The sequence below is a fragment of the Cetorhinus maximus genome, chromosome 32, assembly GCF_964194155.1.
Source record: "Cetorhinus maximus chromosome 32, sCetMax3.hap1.1, whole genome shotgun sequence".
Classification (NCBI taxonomy): Eukaryota; Metazoa; Chordata; class Chondrichthyes; order Lamniformes; family Cetorhinidae; genus Cetorhinus; species Cetorhinus maximus.
The window spans coordinates 12,711,239-12,727,713 of NC_135910.1; the positions used below are offsets into that span (position 1 = coordinate 12,711,239).

The 16,475-nt window shown below is 44.6% G+C and overlaps 1 protein-coding gene across 1 annotated transcript in view; it reads right to left on the bottom strand.

Moving 5' to 3' along the window:
- The window catches only part of npas1 (neuronal PAS domain protein 1), a 414,556-nt gene extending 408,296 nt beyond the window's left edge, over positions 1 to 6,260 (bottom strand). The window contains exon 1 of the mRNA XM_078533317.1: positions 5,920 to 6,260. The gene's annotated coding sequence lies outside the window, so the exon portion shown is untranslated. The remainder of the gene's footprint in view (positions 1 to 5,919) is intronic.
- Between the last annotated feature and the right edge of the window lie 10,215 nt (positions 6,261 to 16,475).

Sequence of the window (16,475 nt, forward strand, 5' to 3'; positions counted from 1 at the left end):
GGATGAGTTTCATTTAAACGCAAGTTCCTGTTTTGTTTTCCCCCTGGTGTCTCCCAGTCCATTTTCCAAGGAGGGGGGGATATCTGAGTGGCACTTCTCCTCAGCTGGGCTGCATTTCCATCTCATTTGCTCTACAAAGCGGACCTGAACCACCAGAGGTGGTCCCTCTCCAAAGCCTACCAGCCCACAAAGAGGAAATCTATTCTGGGGGTGGGGAGGGAGGTTAATGAGCAGTTTGACCTGCTTATTTCTACCCCACCCAGCCCGCCCCCTTTTGCCTCTTTCAGAACCTGCAGGATGTTTGCAAAAGCCCATCCAGTCATTTCTCAAAGGCGTATTTTTTTTTTCATATTTAACAACCACCTGAGCTTGGGGAGGGGGTTGGGGTCTGCAAAAGTGTTGGCCCAGTCCAAGCGTTGTTTGCAGGCTAGCGAGGCGGGCAGGCTCGACTGGACAGTTTAACTCTGACACTGGGGCCAAAAGAGATAGAGAGAGAAATGTGGAGATGCATCGGTGGGGGTCTGAAGAAGGGTGGGTGGGCAAAACATGAACGGAGCAGGGTCCAGCCGCGCTCCGACTGAGGGGCAGAACAGGCTGGAGGGGCTGAATGGCCTCCTGCGGTGAAATCCCTCGTTGTTTTTTGTTTTTGGTTGACAAGTGATACTCGCTGGTTCCCCTCGCTCCTTTCCTGGGTGAAAGCTGAAAACCGACCAGAGTCCCACCCAATCTCCCAGAAATGCAACTCCTAAAACGACAAACATACCGTGAAAATAATATTCCAGGGAGCTGCTGTGATCCGGAAAGGGGCAGTGGGGAAGCAGACTCGACGCTTAACTTGCAGCAACAACACCAAAAAAAAAAGGAATCGGATAAAATAGATGCAAAAGGAATATTGGCAGGGACGAGTGGGAGGGGAGGGTGGAACCAGTTAAATAACTCTTGCAAACAACAACAACCACCTGCATCTATGTAGAACCCTTAACATTGTAAACATGGCCATTTCACAAGAACCCCCCCCTGGGGTCACAAAATTGGACACTCGGCCACCACAAGCTGATACTATTAAGTACAAGTGACTCAAAGGAGGTGGGTTTGAGGGAAATTCTTTTTAAAAAGGAGAGAGGGGCGGAGGGGTTTGGGGGAAGAAATTATGGGGTTTAGACCCAGCTCAGCTGTAGGGAGGGCCAGCAATGGTGAAAAAGGATGGGGGGGGGGAGAGGGGGTACCAGAACAGGCACGATGGGCCAAATGGCCTCTTTCTGTGCTGTCAGATTCTAAAACTGAATTAGAATTGAAACCTTATTTCTCCTTCCCCCCCTCCCCCCCACCCCCCACTCTCAGCCTCTTATTAATCCAACACATCCGAGCATTTTCCACGTTCCTCCCCCCCTAACTTTCCCACAGAGGCATAAATTCAGTAAAAAAAACAGAAACGATTCCTAATCGAAGGTGGCTGACTTCAACGCTGTTGAAGGAAGGTGGGGAACAGCAATACCGAAAGCCTCAGAATACCACAAGGCTTTGGGAAAGGGAGAGAGAGAGAGAGAGAGAAACGCATTTATTGTCTTGTCTGGTGGAAGAACCTCAGAGGCTGCAATATTAACCGGGACAGGGCTCCTCGCCTGTTCCTCGTCTCCAGCAGTTTTGTGTATTCAGTTCTGGGTTCTTTCCCAACTGCAGCTTCACAAACCTCCTCCACTAAACACAGCTTTAAAAAAAAAGAGAGCTCAAGTCATAATTGTCTGGCTATTGCAAATGCAGTTTAAATATGAGGGGAAAAAAAAGTTTCTGAAGGAAAGCTAATTAAAAAAAAAAGCAGCAAAAAGTACCGACAGACATTCAACAGACCTGAAATAAAAGCACACAGCTTTAAACAAGGAACAGTAATACATCCAGTTACATATAAAAAAAAAGAAATTGACCATTAACTCAACCTCTGTCAGTTCCTGTGTGTGCAAAAAGGACCAAGATGGAACGATTCACTCCCTGCTGGCAACTGTCCGGCTCATGTATGTCTGTCTGTGTCACTCCCTCCCTCTCTCTCTCTCTCTCTTCTCTCCAGGTGTCAGCTCCTGTACACGTACAGTGCACACGCTGCGGTCTCTTTAACTGCAGCCGGTTCGCATACTGCAAGGACAGCCAAACTGCACACCTACAAGAGGCTGTGATGCTGGAGAGGACCAAGAGGTGCACTGGTGATGGGGAAAATGTGTGCTGCATATCTCTCCCCGCGTCCCCAGCATGAACAAACCCATTCATGCACTATGCAAGCCCTATCCTCCTTTGATCCAGTGCTTCCCCGAACCGCTCCTCATTGTAGAATCTTACACCACAGAAGCAGGAGGCCATTCAGCCCATTGCGCCAGTACTGGCTTCCTAGAAGCGTTGACCACATCAAACCCACGTCCCTGCTTTATTTCTCCTTCCCCTCCCCAAAAGCCTCGCACGGTTTTCCCGTCACACACACAAGCCGCAGCTCCACAATCTCAAGCAGGTTGCTCACCTTGCAAAGTAACCCCTCAAACCATTTCCATTTTATGTAAAAGAAACCTTGCTTGAAAGGGGAGAAAAGAGAGTCAACCGCAGTGTTAAGACAGAGAAAACTCCCCCTTTTGTCTTTCGTCCACACACCAATATTTAGAGTTAGCTCCTTAATTGTACACCAACCAAAACACGACGTTGTACATTTCAGATCAACAGCACATTTAAATACAAAACCGTTTTGTCAAACGTGTTGCATTTTTCAAAACATGCACAGGGGAACTGTGAAGATATCATGTTAAAGGAACTCTAACTGATCATACCAACTTGGCCCCAATAACAAGCACCGATTTCAAATACATAACTAAAGGAACTCCTCGGCTTTGATCTGGTACAACATCTTTTTATATGAAATTCCCCAGCGAACTAATTCTGACAAAAAAAAAGAGCAGAATAGTGAAACCGTATTTGTTGAACAAAACTGGAAACTGCTTGGAAGCTAATAACTCCAGGTCAAAGGTCACACTTTTACCTTTGACCCTTATGTGGTCAAGTATGCAATAATACTGTTGGAACTAAGATATTAACTCTTGCTTTTTACTGTTTTTTTTCATTGCCGTTGTACATTTTCCCTCCCCCCCCCTATTCTCTGTGACCTTCACTTTCTTTCTCCATGTCTTCCTCTAATTTTTTTTGCTCGCTTGCTTGTCCTTAATTCCTCCCTAAGCCTCCCTCCATCTCCTTCCTGATAATATTTCAGGCACACACTCCTGCATTTGGATGGTATCTGCTATCATCCTCCGTTAAAGCCTCTGTTTATCTTACTCCTTGGGGATTCACAATCTTTTCCACCCTTCACTTCCACCAGTCTGCTCCCTTCCCACTCTCATCTTCTCGCTCAACACCAATTTCCCATGTTGGAATAAATTTACTGTCATTAATTCCACTTCAGCTACCTTCAGCCCCAACTGTCTGACTCACCATTATTTTCCCATTGCCTAGACTTTTATTTCAATTCTACATCCAGTTTCTCCTCGTCCCAGTTCCCTTTCTCCCCCTCAGTTCCTCTCGTACCCCATTTTTCTCTTTTCTCCTCATTCCCAATGTTACTCCTCCTTTCTCTCAGTTTCTTCTCATTCTCTCTCCCCCACTTTCACCAACTTTCTCTCTCAGCTCCTAATTCACCTCTTCCCCCCATTCCCTTCACCCCCCCCATAAATCCCCATCTTCATTCTATTTTCCCAGCTTCTCAAACATATCCCCATTTTCTCTCCCCCCTCTATTCCTCTCTTAACCCTCTTTCTCACAGATTCTCTTTATTTCTCCAGCTTTCAATCTCCTCTCCATTCTTCTCATTTCCACTTTATCCCAGTTTTCACTCTCTCATCCCATTCCCCCTCTCTCATTCCCAGTTTCCCCATCTCTCATCATTCTTTTCTGAAGCTTCTGTCCCCCAGTTTCTGTCTTTGCCCCAGTTGAACATTCCCTCTTGCCCAGATTGTATCTCTTTTCCCCCAGTTTCTCACTCCCTCTTTCCTTAAGTTTCTCTCTTCCCTCAGTTTCTCATGGCCTTTCCCATTTCTCATTCCTCTTTTCCCCAGCTTCTCCCTCCCTTTCCCAATTTCTCGCTCCCTCTTTCAGAGTTTCATGTTCCCCCTTCCTCCCAGTTTCTTTCACTTTTCCCAGTTTCCCATTCCTCCTTTCCCCAGTTGATCTCTCTCCAATTTCTCACTGCCTCTTTCCCTAGTTTTTCTCTTTACCCATTTCTCATTCTCTTTCCCTAGTTTCTCCCTCCAATTGCACATTCCCTCTCTCCAGTTTCTCAATCCCTCTTTTCACAGTTTCTCTCTCCAATTTCTTGTTCCCTCTTTTCACAGTTTCTCATTCCCTCTTTTCACAGTTTCTCTTTCCAATTTCTCATTCCCTCTTTTCAGTTTCTCTTTCCAATTTCTTGTTCCCTCTTTTCATAGTTTCTCTCTCCAATTTCTCATTCCCTCTTTCCACAGTTTCTCTCTCCAATTTCTCATTCCCTCTTTTCACAGTTTCTATCTCTCTCCAGTTTCTCATTCCCCCTTTCCAGTTTCTCATTCTCTTTCCCCAGTTTCTCTCTCTCCAATTTCGCAGTCCCTCTTTCCCCAGTTTCTCTCTCTCCAATATCTCATTCCTTCTTTCCCCAGTTTCTCTCCAATTTCTCATTCCCTCTTTCCCCAGTTTCTCTCCACAATTTCTCATTCCTTTCTTCAGTTTCTCTCTCCAATTTTTCATTCCCTCTTCAGTTTCTCCCTCGTTCCCTCTCCAATTTCCCGTTCCTTCTTTCCCCAGTTTCTCATTCCCCCTTTCCCCAATTTTTCTCTCTCTCCAATTTCTCATTCCCTCTTTCCCCAGTTTCTCTCTCCCCAATTTCTCATTCCTATCTTCAGTTTCTCTCTCCAATTTCTCGTTCCCTCTTCAGTTTCTCTCTTTCACACATTCCCTCTCCAATTTCCTGTTCCCTCTTTTCACAGTTTCTCTCTCCAGTTTCTCATTCCCTCTTTCCTCTCACTCCCTCTTCCCCAGTTTCTCACTCCCCTTTATCAGTTTCTCTCCCTCTCTCTCATTTCTCATTCCCTCTTTTCAGTTTCTCTCTCAAGTTTCACATTCCCTCTTTCCCCAGTTTCTCTCCCTCTCTCTCACTTCTCATTGCTTATTCCCTCTTTCCACAGTTTCTCTCTCTCTCCTGTTTCTCATTCTCTCTTTCTTGAGTTTCTTTCCCCAGTTTCTCTCTCTTCAGTTTCTCATTCCCCCTTTTCTGTTTCTCTCTCTCTAGTTTCTCATTCCTTCTTTCCCTAGTTACTCTCTATCTCTCCAGTTTCTCATTCCCTTTTTCTCCAGTTACACTCTCTAGTTTCTCATTCCCTCTTTCTCCAGTTACTCTCTCCAGTTTCTCATTCCCTCTTTCTCCAGTTACTCTCTCTCTCTCCAGTTTCTCATTCCCTCTTTCTCCAGTTACTCTCTCTCTCCAGTTTCTCATTCCCTCTTTCTCCAGTTACTCACTCTCTCCAGTTTCTCATTCCCTCTTCCCCCAGTTTCTCATTCCCTCTTTCCCTACTTACTCTCTCCAGTTTCTCATTCCCTCTTTCCCCAGTTTCTCTCTCTCCAGTTCCTCATTCCCTCTTCCCCCAGTTTCTCTCTCTCCAGTTTCTCATTCCCTCTTCCTCCAGTTTCTCTCTCTCTGCAGTTTCTCATTCCCTCTTCCCCTAGTTTCTCTCTCTCTCTCCAGTTTCTCAGTCCCCCCCCCTTTAATCACAGTTTCTGTCTCTCTCCAGTTTCTCATTCCCTCTTTGCCACAATTTCTCATTCCCTCTGTTCCTCCCCCCTCCCCCGCCAGTCCAGTCCCCTCCCTCCCTCCCTCCCTCCTCTCCCCGGACCCCAGGCTGCCAGTTGCCAGTTCTCACTCACCCTTGCTGCCCCGTCCTCCAGCTCTGATTCCCGGCGCCGGCAGCAGCGCTGGCCGCTCTCTCCATTCCCCCCGCTGCGCTCCCGCTGCTCTGGCCGGCACACAGCGCTCCGCAGCCCCGGGGGGGAGACTCTCCAGCATCACCGGCTGCACCGGGCACTGGCCGGGGCGGTGCAAACTCCCCCCTCTCACTCCGGGAGTTTGCTGCACTCACTCCACTCACACTCACTCACTCCACTCACACTCACTCCACTCACTCTCCCTCTCCCTCCGCCCAAATCCTCCTCCTGCCTCTCGGTGCAAAACCCTTCCTTCTGCTCACAACACAGTGACAGGCTGGCTCGGGCGCGCGCCCTCACGCTCGCCCCCGAGAGAGAGGCGGGAGCGCGCGTCTCTCCTTTCGCCTTCCCCCCCCACCTATCCGGTGCGCGCACACGATCACACACAACACTCGCCCAACCTGCACATTTGCATTTTATTGTTGAGGATCAATGTTTATTTCGAATGCAATCCGCCCGATGCCTTCCAAATATTGCATCGGGGACGCGCCCGCGCTCCCAACAACAACCCCCCTTCCCCCCCCCCCCCAAACCTTGTGCCAAGGCGCGCCCCCGCCCCATCACTCACCCCACCAAAGAGGTGAGTATGTGTGTGGAATAAGTAGCGTGCAACCACTTCCAGAAAGGGCATGGATTGAATTCATTAATAAGCAGCAAAACTTGAATTCCTGCACTCTCTCTCTCTCCTCTTCCAAAATACCCATTGCACACTTGCCCACTGATGTTCAACAGCACAAATGCCATGTAACAGTCCTGTCACCCCCCCCCCCCAGTAAGATGTGTGACTGTTTATAGTATGATACTCCTATGGTCGCACTGAGATATATCGAGGTCTCTACCCGCCCCCCACCCCCGTTTTCCCACCTCCCCCTACCCCCCGTGCCCGCTGGGTCCCGGTCCACCAACGTCTCAATTTGACAATTCTTATTCTGGTGCTCAAACCCCTTCAGGTCCTCAGCACCCCCCCCCCCCCTCTATCTCTGTAACCTCCTCCTGCCCCTATCCTCCTCCAGGCACCAGGCCCTAAGAGGGCATTGGCGACCATTGGATTGGTCCATGATGGTGCTTGGCAAAGTACCGCAGTGGTTTGCCATTGCCTCCTGCAGGATGGCTGACCGGGAAACTCTCCCGCGCTTTACCAGCTGCCATCAGGCGTATTGGGAGGATTTACAGGCTGGTAATCAACCAGCTTGGCCATGTTATGGACATAACTTCTGTAGCCACCAAGCGCAGATGTGGGACTTGAACCTGGAGCTTCTGGTCTAGAGGTAGGGACGCTAGCTGCGTCCACAAGACCTCCCACCCTGCCCCATAGCCATCCAGAAACATAAGAAATAGGAGCAGGAATAGGCCATTCAGCCCTTTGACCGATAAGATCATTGCTGATCTTCTGCCTCAACTCTACTTGCTTCCACTATTTCAATATCTCTTGACTCTCTCAGTACCCAAAAAAATCTACTAATCGTTTTCTTGAATATACTGAGCATCCCTGGGGCAGAAAATTCCAAAGATTCACAACCCTTCAAGTGAGGAAATTTCTCCACATCTGAGTCCTAAATGGCTGACCTCTTATTCTAAGATTGTGACTCCCTAGAGAACGTTGCATTCCTCCAACTCTGGCCTCTAATGCACTCCCTTCAGAAATCCCTCCATAAATCTTTCCCCTCTCCTCCATACTGAAACCTTAGTTCTTTGATCAAACGTTTACACACCTATACTGTTTCTTTCTTTGGCTTGGTATCAAATTTGTCTGGCTACATTAAACATAACAATATGTATTTATACAGTGCCTTTGACCAAGTAAAACATTCCAAGACACTTATTGTTCTATCCCTAAAAGCCAATTGGTGAAGGTTAGAACTGGAGCCAATCTTTACATGCTTCTATCTTTATTTACAGAGTTACACATTACAAGCATACACCTCCAAACCCAACAGGCACAGTTCTAGTCTGTGCCTGTTTTTATAGGGGCTCAAGTGAATCTCCAGTTAATGCCCACTACCTACGTACAATTAATATACAATTAATAATAATTAGACAAAATTTAGAGATGTTAGGACAAACGTTTGGTCAAAGAGGTAGGATTCAAGGACTGTCATACAGGAGGACAGAAAAGGGTCAAATTCGAGACACTGGGGCCCAGGCAGCTGAAGACAAGACCGTCAATGGTGGAGTGGTTAAAATTGGGATGCTCAAGAGGCCAGAGTTGGAGGAGCGCAGAGATCTTGGAGGGTTAGGGATGAAGCTATAAAGAAAGATAACCATGGATGAATTTGTAAACAGGATAAGAATATCAAACACATAAATAAAAGCCTTGCATCCTTTCTCAAAGAGTCATGCTTGAAACTGTATGTTACACTTGCATCCTATTGGTGAAAATATCATATTCACATAAAAGCAGCAATCCACAACTAGTTAGGGAACCTGTTGATGAGCAACATTAAATAGTATTTACTTATGATCTGGAGCCAGAGATTTTTTTAAACGTATTCTTTCATGGGATGTGGGTGTCACTGGCAAGGCCAGCATTTGCCGCCCATCCCTAATTGCCCTTGAACTGAGTGGCTTGCTAGGCCATTTCAAAGGGCAGTTAAGAGTCAACCACATAGTTGCAGGTCTGGAGTCAGATGTAGGCCAGACCAGATAAGGATGGCAGATTTGCTTCCTTAAAGGACATTAGCAAACCAGATGCATTTTTATGACAATCAATGTTAGTTTCACAGTCACCATCACTGAGACTAGCTTTCAATTCCAGATTTTATTAATTGAATTTAAATTCCACCAGCTGGTGTGGTGGGATTTGAACCCATGTCCCCAGAGAATTAGCCTGGGCATCTGGATTATTAGTCCACTGACATTAACACAATAAAACTATCTCCCTTCAAATTACAAGCATCTGCCTATCTTCAAACTTTCTTTAGAAGTGACAATTAGCATCTAATTTACCTTAGAAGTAATACAGTAATTTTACTCTGAGGCCTCTAGCAGGGGAAGGGGTGGGCAAGTGAATTGAATGCTCCACCAGAGACATAGAGTAATACTTAGTGTGTTATATGATGTAACACACCTGTCATAATTAAGCGGCATATTCTCCAATCTATAATGAACAATACCATAAGAAGTACATTAGGTACGTGTTCAAATTATTGGTCATACTCCCCTCACACTTCATAATGTACATGCAGGCCATGCCGAAATGATTGTAGTTTTCTAAATAGCTCAAATTCCCAGCAAACAGATATTACAACATACTTCTCTGCTTCTCACAAAATCTTTCCAAATCCCAACTCCACTCTCCACCTCAAATCTCTCTTCATTTCAATGTAAAACATAATCTGAATTTACACTGTCTCCATCAACCCATCATGACTGTGACCACCAGCTTCATGTCTGGGTCCTCCAAATCACCATGATTCTAACCTTGGAGTGCACGTCCACAGGTCCCTGAAGATGGCAGGGTAGATGGATAAGGTGGTAAAGAAGGCATATGGGGTGCTTTCCTTTATTGGGCGAGGTATTGAATACAAAAGCAGGGGTGCAATGCTGGAACTGTATAAAACACTGGTTAGGCTTCAGCTGGTGTTTTGTGTACAGTTCTGGTTATCACATTACAAGAAGGACGTAATTGCTCTGGAGAGAGTACAGAGGAGATTTACAAGAATGTTGCCAGGGCTGGAAAATTGCAGCTATGAGGAAAGATTGGATAGGCTAGGGTTGTTTTCCTTAGAGCAGAGGAGACTGAGGGGTGAACTAATTGAGGTGCTCAAAATTGAGGCACCTAGATAGGGTAGACAGGAAAGGCTTGTTTCCCCTAACCGAGGGGTCAATTACCAGGGGGCATAGATTTAAGGTGATTGACAGAAGGATTAGAGGGGACATGAGGAAAAACCTTTTCATCCAAAGGATGGTGGGCGTCTGGAATTCACTGTCTAAATGGTGGTTAAGGCTGAAACACTCAACTCAGGTAAAAGGCACCTGGATTTGCACCTGAAGTGTTGTAACCTGCAAGGCTTCGGACCAGTTGCTGGAAAGTGGGATTAAAAGGAGTGGCTAGTTTCTTTTCTTTCTCTTTTTTGGCTGGTGAAGACACGATGGGCTGAATGGCCTCTTTTTGCGCCATAACTTTTCTATGGTTCTAACCAACAACTCATCATGACTCTATCCACCTATCTGCTGTGACTGTTGTTACAATGTTGGACTTTACAAGATGGTTGTGTTTTAAAATGTCTCTTTAACTTAAAGTAAAATTGGGAATTCCAGATGCACCCCAGTTCAGAGGCATGCCTATGTGGTCTGGTTGCCATGGGGGTGAAACTCAAACAGAAACCTATTGAAGTCAAGTGACAGTTTTCACACCTGCACATGGTGACTTACAGCAAAGGATCAGCTGCTTTACAGACACAGAGAAAGAGACAAGGCAGATACTGCTGTGTGGAGGAAAACACAACTGCTGCTATGAAGAGCAGAGAAGGACTATTTTATGTTAACAAACAAGCAGGATGCTTGAGAGAGTTATTTTTCTGTTCGAAAGGAATTGGCAAGGCTTCTGGAGATTTAAGGAGTGAGGAGTCGTTGAGATGGGCCTTGCTGGTGGAAGTCAGATCTAGAAGATTTAGGCTGAGTGGAATGACTTTGAAAGGACAGTTTCAACTTAACACAGCAGGGGGAAGTAAGCCTGTTGGAGAGCTGGGATTAATTATGGACTTGTTCTTGTAACATTACACATATTAGAAGTCTGGTGCACAGCAAAAGGAGTTGTGAGACATATCTCAATTGCATTAGTCAGTTCATGTGAAAGTACCTTTTCTTTAGTTTGCTGTATTAGGCTTCTGTTAATGAATGTTTAATTGATGTTGATTTTAGTTTGTTTGTTACAGTGAAAGTCTAAAAACGTGAAATCTTGTCCCTCGGTTATTTCTATTGGTCGTTTGGGCAATTCATCTCTTTTTAAAAGTTATTAGTCATTATGGGGATCATAACACTGTATCCACCAACTCACCGCGACTGTATCCACCAACTCACCGCGACTGTATCCACCAACTCACCGCGACTGTATCCACCAACTCACCGCGACTGTATCCACCAACTTACCGCGACTGTATCCACAAATTCATGGTTACTATGTCCACTGATTCACTATGACTGCATCCACCAACTCACCGCGACTGTATCCACCAACTCACCGCGACTGTATCCACAAATTCATGGTTACTATGTCAACTGATTCACTATGACTGTAAACACCAACTCACTATTATTGCATCCATCAACCCACCATGAGTGTGAGAACAGCCAGGAATAACCATTCTTTTGTTTTTCTGTCTTTCTCCAATCTGAAAGTTATAATAGCTTGCACTGCCTGTTCATCACATTACACTCCCTCTTTCAGACATCAAGTTGGCCACATTTTAATTTGAAGTCACTTGCAGCCCAGTGTTGCATTTTTTAAAAAATCGTTCAAATTTCGTGTTGAATGAATCACATCAGTAGTTAAGAAATCAATTGCATTACAAAGAATTTCCTTTCTCAAGTAACCAGTAGAAACTCAGGATGTTCAAAACTAAGTCAAATTTACCAAAAATAAAATATTAGAAACTGAACTAACCAAATACTTTGTGAAAATAATTTAATCCACCATTCTTTGTCTCAGCTATTTATAATGTAGCTAAGATAAAAGAGTTTTTATGTTGCCTTTTCCATAAATTGTCCAGCTGCTTTCAGAAATGGGCCTCGTAACTTTTGCCTCATTCGGCCTAACAATAGCCAGGGCCTCAATTTTCTGGCATGCTCCAAGGTGCCATGCACCATACTTGACTTGCTGTGCCTTGTTTCCCTGCAGGCACACGGGTCCAAATCTAGCCTTGCTCTTGTTCATCCTAACCCCGATGCATTCTTCACCTATCAAGCATGTCTCTAGCCTGTAGTCCAGCCCTTGACCCATTCCTCATTATTCTAATCTATTCTTAGCTATTTAGGGTCCCTGGCAGGGTTGAAACCAATTTCTTTAGTATTCTTCTGTGAGGTACCTTGGGCTATTGGATTGTCAGCCATGGCACAGTTTGTTAGCGCTCTTGCCTCTCAGTCAGAAGTTTGGGGCTTCAATTTCTACGTCAGAGGCTTGAGCATGAAAACCTAAGCTGGCACTCCAGTGCAGTGCTGGGGGAAGTGCTGCACTGTTGGAGATGCTGTCCTTTGGTTGAGTTGTGAAACCGAAGGCCCCTTCCACTCTCAGGCAGCTGTAAAAGTCAGCTATTTCAAAGAAGAGCAGGGGCGTTCTCTCCGATGTCTTGGTCAATATTTTTCCCCTCATTTAACAATACTAAAAACAGATTATTTGGCCATTACCACATTTCTGTTTGTGGGAGCTTGCTGTGCACAATTCTGGCTGCCACATTCCCCAAATTACAACAGTGGCTACACTTCAGAATGACTTCATTGGCCGCAAAGTGCTCTGGAACATCCTGAGGTTGTGAATGGTGCCATATAAATGCAAATTGTTGTTGTTGTAAATGCACTCTACGGTCAGGCGCTATGGTATAATACACTTAACATTGAGAAGTAGCTTTAAGTCAACATCGGTATCTGAGGGACAGGTGGAGGCTGTTTCGCACCCCCCTGAGACTATCCCACCATTCAATTACACATTGGTCATTCTGTGTTTTAACATCACCCACCCGTCTTGGTTCCGTAAGTCTTAATACTCTTGAGTAACAAAAATCTATGAATCTGTTTTGAAATTTTCAAGTGACGCCCCAGAACTTTTGGCAGGGGAGAGAGTTCCTGATTTCTGCTAATGTTTGAAGAAGTGGCCCCTGACATCTCCTGTGAAAGGCCTAACTCTAACTTTAAGGTTATGTCTCCTCGTTCCGGATTCCTCCCACCAAAGGAGATAGTTTCCCCCTTTCTAACCTATTGACTCCTTTAAATCAGCTTAAACACATCCATTTGATGGCCCCATAATCTTCTGTGCCCAGGGGAATACAAGCCTGGCCAATGCCAGCTAACTTATCCCTTTTAACCCTGGGTTAGTGACAGGTTGCCAGCACGTAAAACAACAGGAACCAGTTTAGGATGTGACTAGTGCAGGATGGGTAAATGTTCTGGGCCCAATTACTCCATTGCTGCCACAGCCCAGGACATCTCCTTCGACAGCACCTTCCAAACCCACGACCACTACCATCTAGAAGGACAAGGGCAGCAGACATATGGGAACACCACCACCTGGAAGTTCCCCTCCAAGTCACACATCATCCTGACTTGGAAATATATCACTGTTCTTTCACTGTCACTGGGTCAAAATCCTGGAACTCCATCCCTAACAGCACTGTGGGTGTACCTACACCACATGGTCTGCAGTGGTTCAAGAAAGCAACTCACCACCACCTTCTCAAGGGCAATTAGGGATGAACAATAAATGCTGGTCCAGACAGCGACACCCACATCCCATGAATGAATGAATAAATAAATAAGAAAAGACTTCCCAGCACTTTCAACCTGCAGGACTAACTCTGATTATAGATCTCAAGATCCCCCTCCACAATCCCCCTTTCCTAATGCCAATTCATGCTCCTGATCCTCCTGGACCCAAGATCCCAAACCCAGTCCTGGGACACCCTTCCCAATGACCTGAAATGCTCCTGTGCTGCAGCCTAAAACTGACAAGAAACATTTCAACCTGCAAGACTTCAGCCCAAACAACTATTAAACTTTGAGTGGCTTCAAGCAGTGTTAAAATTGTCAACAATTCAAGGTTGTGGCCTTAGAGAGATACCAATCCACCTTAGCAGAATTACACAGTGTAAGACTAGAATATAAGAATAACTAATGCAGAAAAAAGACACATCTTGTTGAAGCTTTTCATCTTGTCCCAACAGGATGATTCACAAGAATACCAAATGGAAAAGGAACAACTATTTGTAGTTCATGAGAAGAGAGTGCTGATTGGTTGGCAAGTGGACTCTGATTGGTAAAGGGGTTGCCATGGAGAATGAATCAGTTAACTGATGACTGACAGTTAACTGCCATGGCAACACTTCTATCAATCAGAGTCCACTTGCCAGCCAACCAATACCCTCTTCTCATGAAATATAAATTGTTGTTCCCTTTACATTTGGTATTTTTGTGAATTGTCCTGATGAGTGCAAGACAAAAAGTTTCAACAACATGTGTCTTTTTTCAGCAATACTCAAGTTCTGCACCACCACATTAATGTAAGGATAATTATTGTGAATGTATGTTAGCAATTAACACATGAGGTAGCAGTCATTGGGAATTGAGATAATTTGGTATTGAACAAAGTGCTAATATTAATTGTATTTCATTGCAATGTAATTAATTGGTATTAGTCATATTAATACTGCTAAAGCAAATTATAACAATCAAAAATTATCACTGTGGTCTGTAGTTAGTTTTTAAAGCTTATTCACAGTAAACCTCCTATTCACAAAACGTTAGTTCCATTTAATAATATCTCTTTAATTATACTTAAATGTCTGATAATTTTTGTTGTCAGATTGCAGACTGCCTTGCCAATAACTGCCAGTTCTCTCAACTTCTACAACTCTTGTATAAATTAGACAAGGAGTGAATTGAAAGCCCATTGCACATTCTGGCCGCTCTGGGAATTGTTCTGAAAGTGTTTCACACAGCAATTAGTTAATGTGAAATGACGTTGTGGGGGAGGCAAACATGGTGGCCATTTTTGTGCACAGGAAGATCCCACAAGCAGCAAGCGCGACAAATGAGCAGTTGATTCGCTGCCTTGGTTGAGCGAGGTCAGGGTCTGGACATGGAGAATCCCGAATCAGTATTTGGTAATGGGCCAAATGAACCAGAGGAGATAAGGTGAAAACAGGAAGTTCTCGCAGTGAGTCGTTATGGTCTGGGGCGCGCGACCTGAAAAGCAGTGGAAGCAGATTTAATAATAACCTTCAAAGGGGAACTGGATAAATAGTTAAAGGGAGGGAAATTTGCAGATCTAAGAGCAGGGGTGTGGGATTAATCGGACAGCTCTTTTGAAGAACCAGCATTGGCACGATGGGCTGAATGGCCTCTTGCGCTGTAACACTTTATGGTTCAATGGACAAATAGGTGAGGCTCAGGTTTAACCCTTCATCAGAAATGGCACTTCAGATGACGCAGAACTCCCTCACTACTCCACCGGACTGCCAGCCTAGTTTGCGTGTCTATGAACCTTCAAACTCATGGCACCGATGCAAAAGCCCTATCAAATAAACCAAGCAATGACGCCTAACATTGCAGTCTGAATAATGGTTTTCAGAGGTACAGTTTAGAATAAGATGGGGCAAATGCTAATGTTCTTCTTTTTAATTCATATTTGCTAGATGGGGATCATTGGTTAGTAAAATGGGTAGATAGGTGGCAAATGCAGTTCGGTGCTGACAAATGTAAAGCATGCTACTTTAGGAGAAAGTAAGTAAAATAAATCATCATTGGAATAAATAGATTCTGAACAGGCTGAAGGGTAAGGATGTGTGATGACTGTCACTTTAAGATCGGTTCAGCTGAGTAGGGGTCACATGATTTGTTCAACTAGCACGGGCGGAGTAAATTCTAGGGAGGGGTTTCTTAGGGAAAGATGGCTGTAAGAGGGGCTGGCTGGATACGAGCAGCCGCGGGAACCTCTCGTGTAAATAAAGTTTTTTTTGTACTGTTTTAACTAAGAAGCCTCCCAGAGCATGATTCTACAGGATGGAGATTCATAGATCTTTAAAACTGGGAGTTCAGGTAAAAAGATTATAAAGGGGAAAATTGGACTCTAGGCGTAATGCATAACAAAAAAGGGAATAAAGGAAGACTTGCATTTATGTAGCAACTATCACAACCCAAACATATAGTACACCCCAAAGTGCTTTACAGCTAAATAAATATTTTTAAGTGTAGTTACCAATGTAATGTAGGGAATGACTCCACAACCCTCTGACTTAGGGGCAACAGTGCTACCCACTGAGCCAAAATTGACGAGCAGCATTAAGTATAAAAGCAAGGAAGTGATGTTGAATTTGTAGGATATAATAGTTAGGCCATGGTTATACGCAGCTCTGAGAAGCCTGTTATAAGAATGATGGAGCTGTGGAAGTGATACATCAAAGACTTAGTAGAATTATGCCAAGAATGAGAAGCTTTAGTTATGAAAAATTTAATGGTTCTTACTGGAAAGGAGATAATCAAATGAAAGATTTTGAGAAGATGAAGGATGAAAGACCATGAAAGTCAGCACCTCTGACAGTGCAACTCTCTCAAAGTACTGCACTGGAGTGTCAGTCTCAATCTTATGTACAACTGTTTGTAGCTCTACATAAATGCAAGTTCTCATACAATGGAAACTACCTATGTAAACTTGTCACACTGTAATTACATCTTCTTGCCAGCAGTGGTGCTTTCTGATCTCAAAACGCATACACATTCTGGTAGTACGTCACTGGAAAATTATCAGTTTCTTTGATGTTTGGCTGATTTCTTCTTTCTCCCTCCCTATC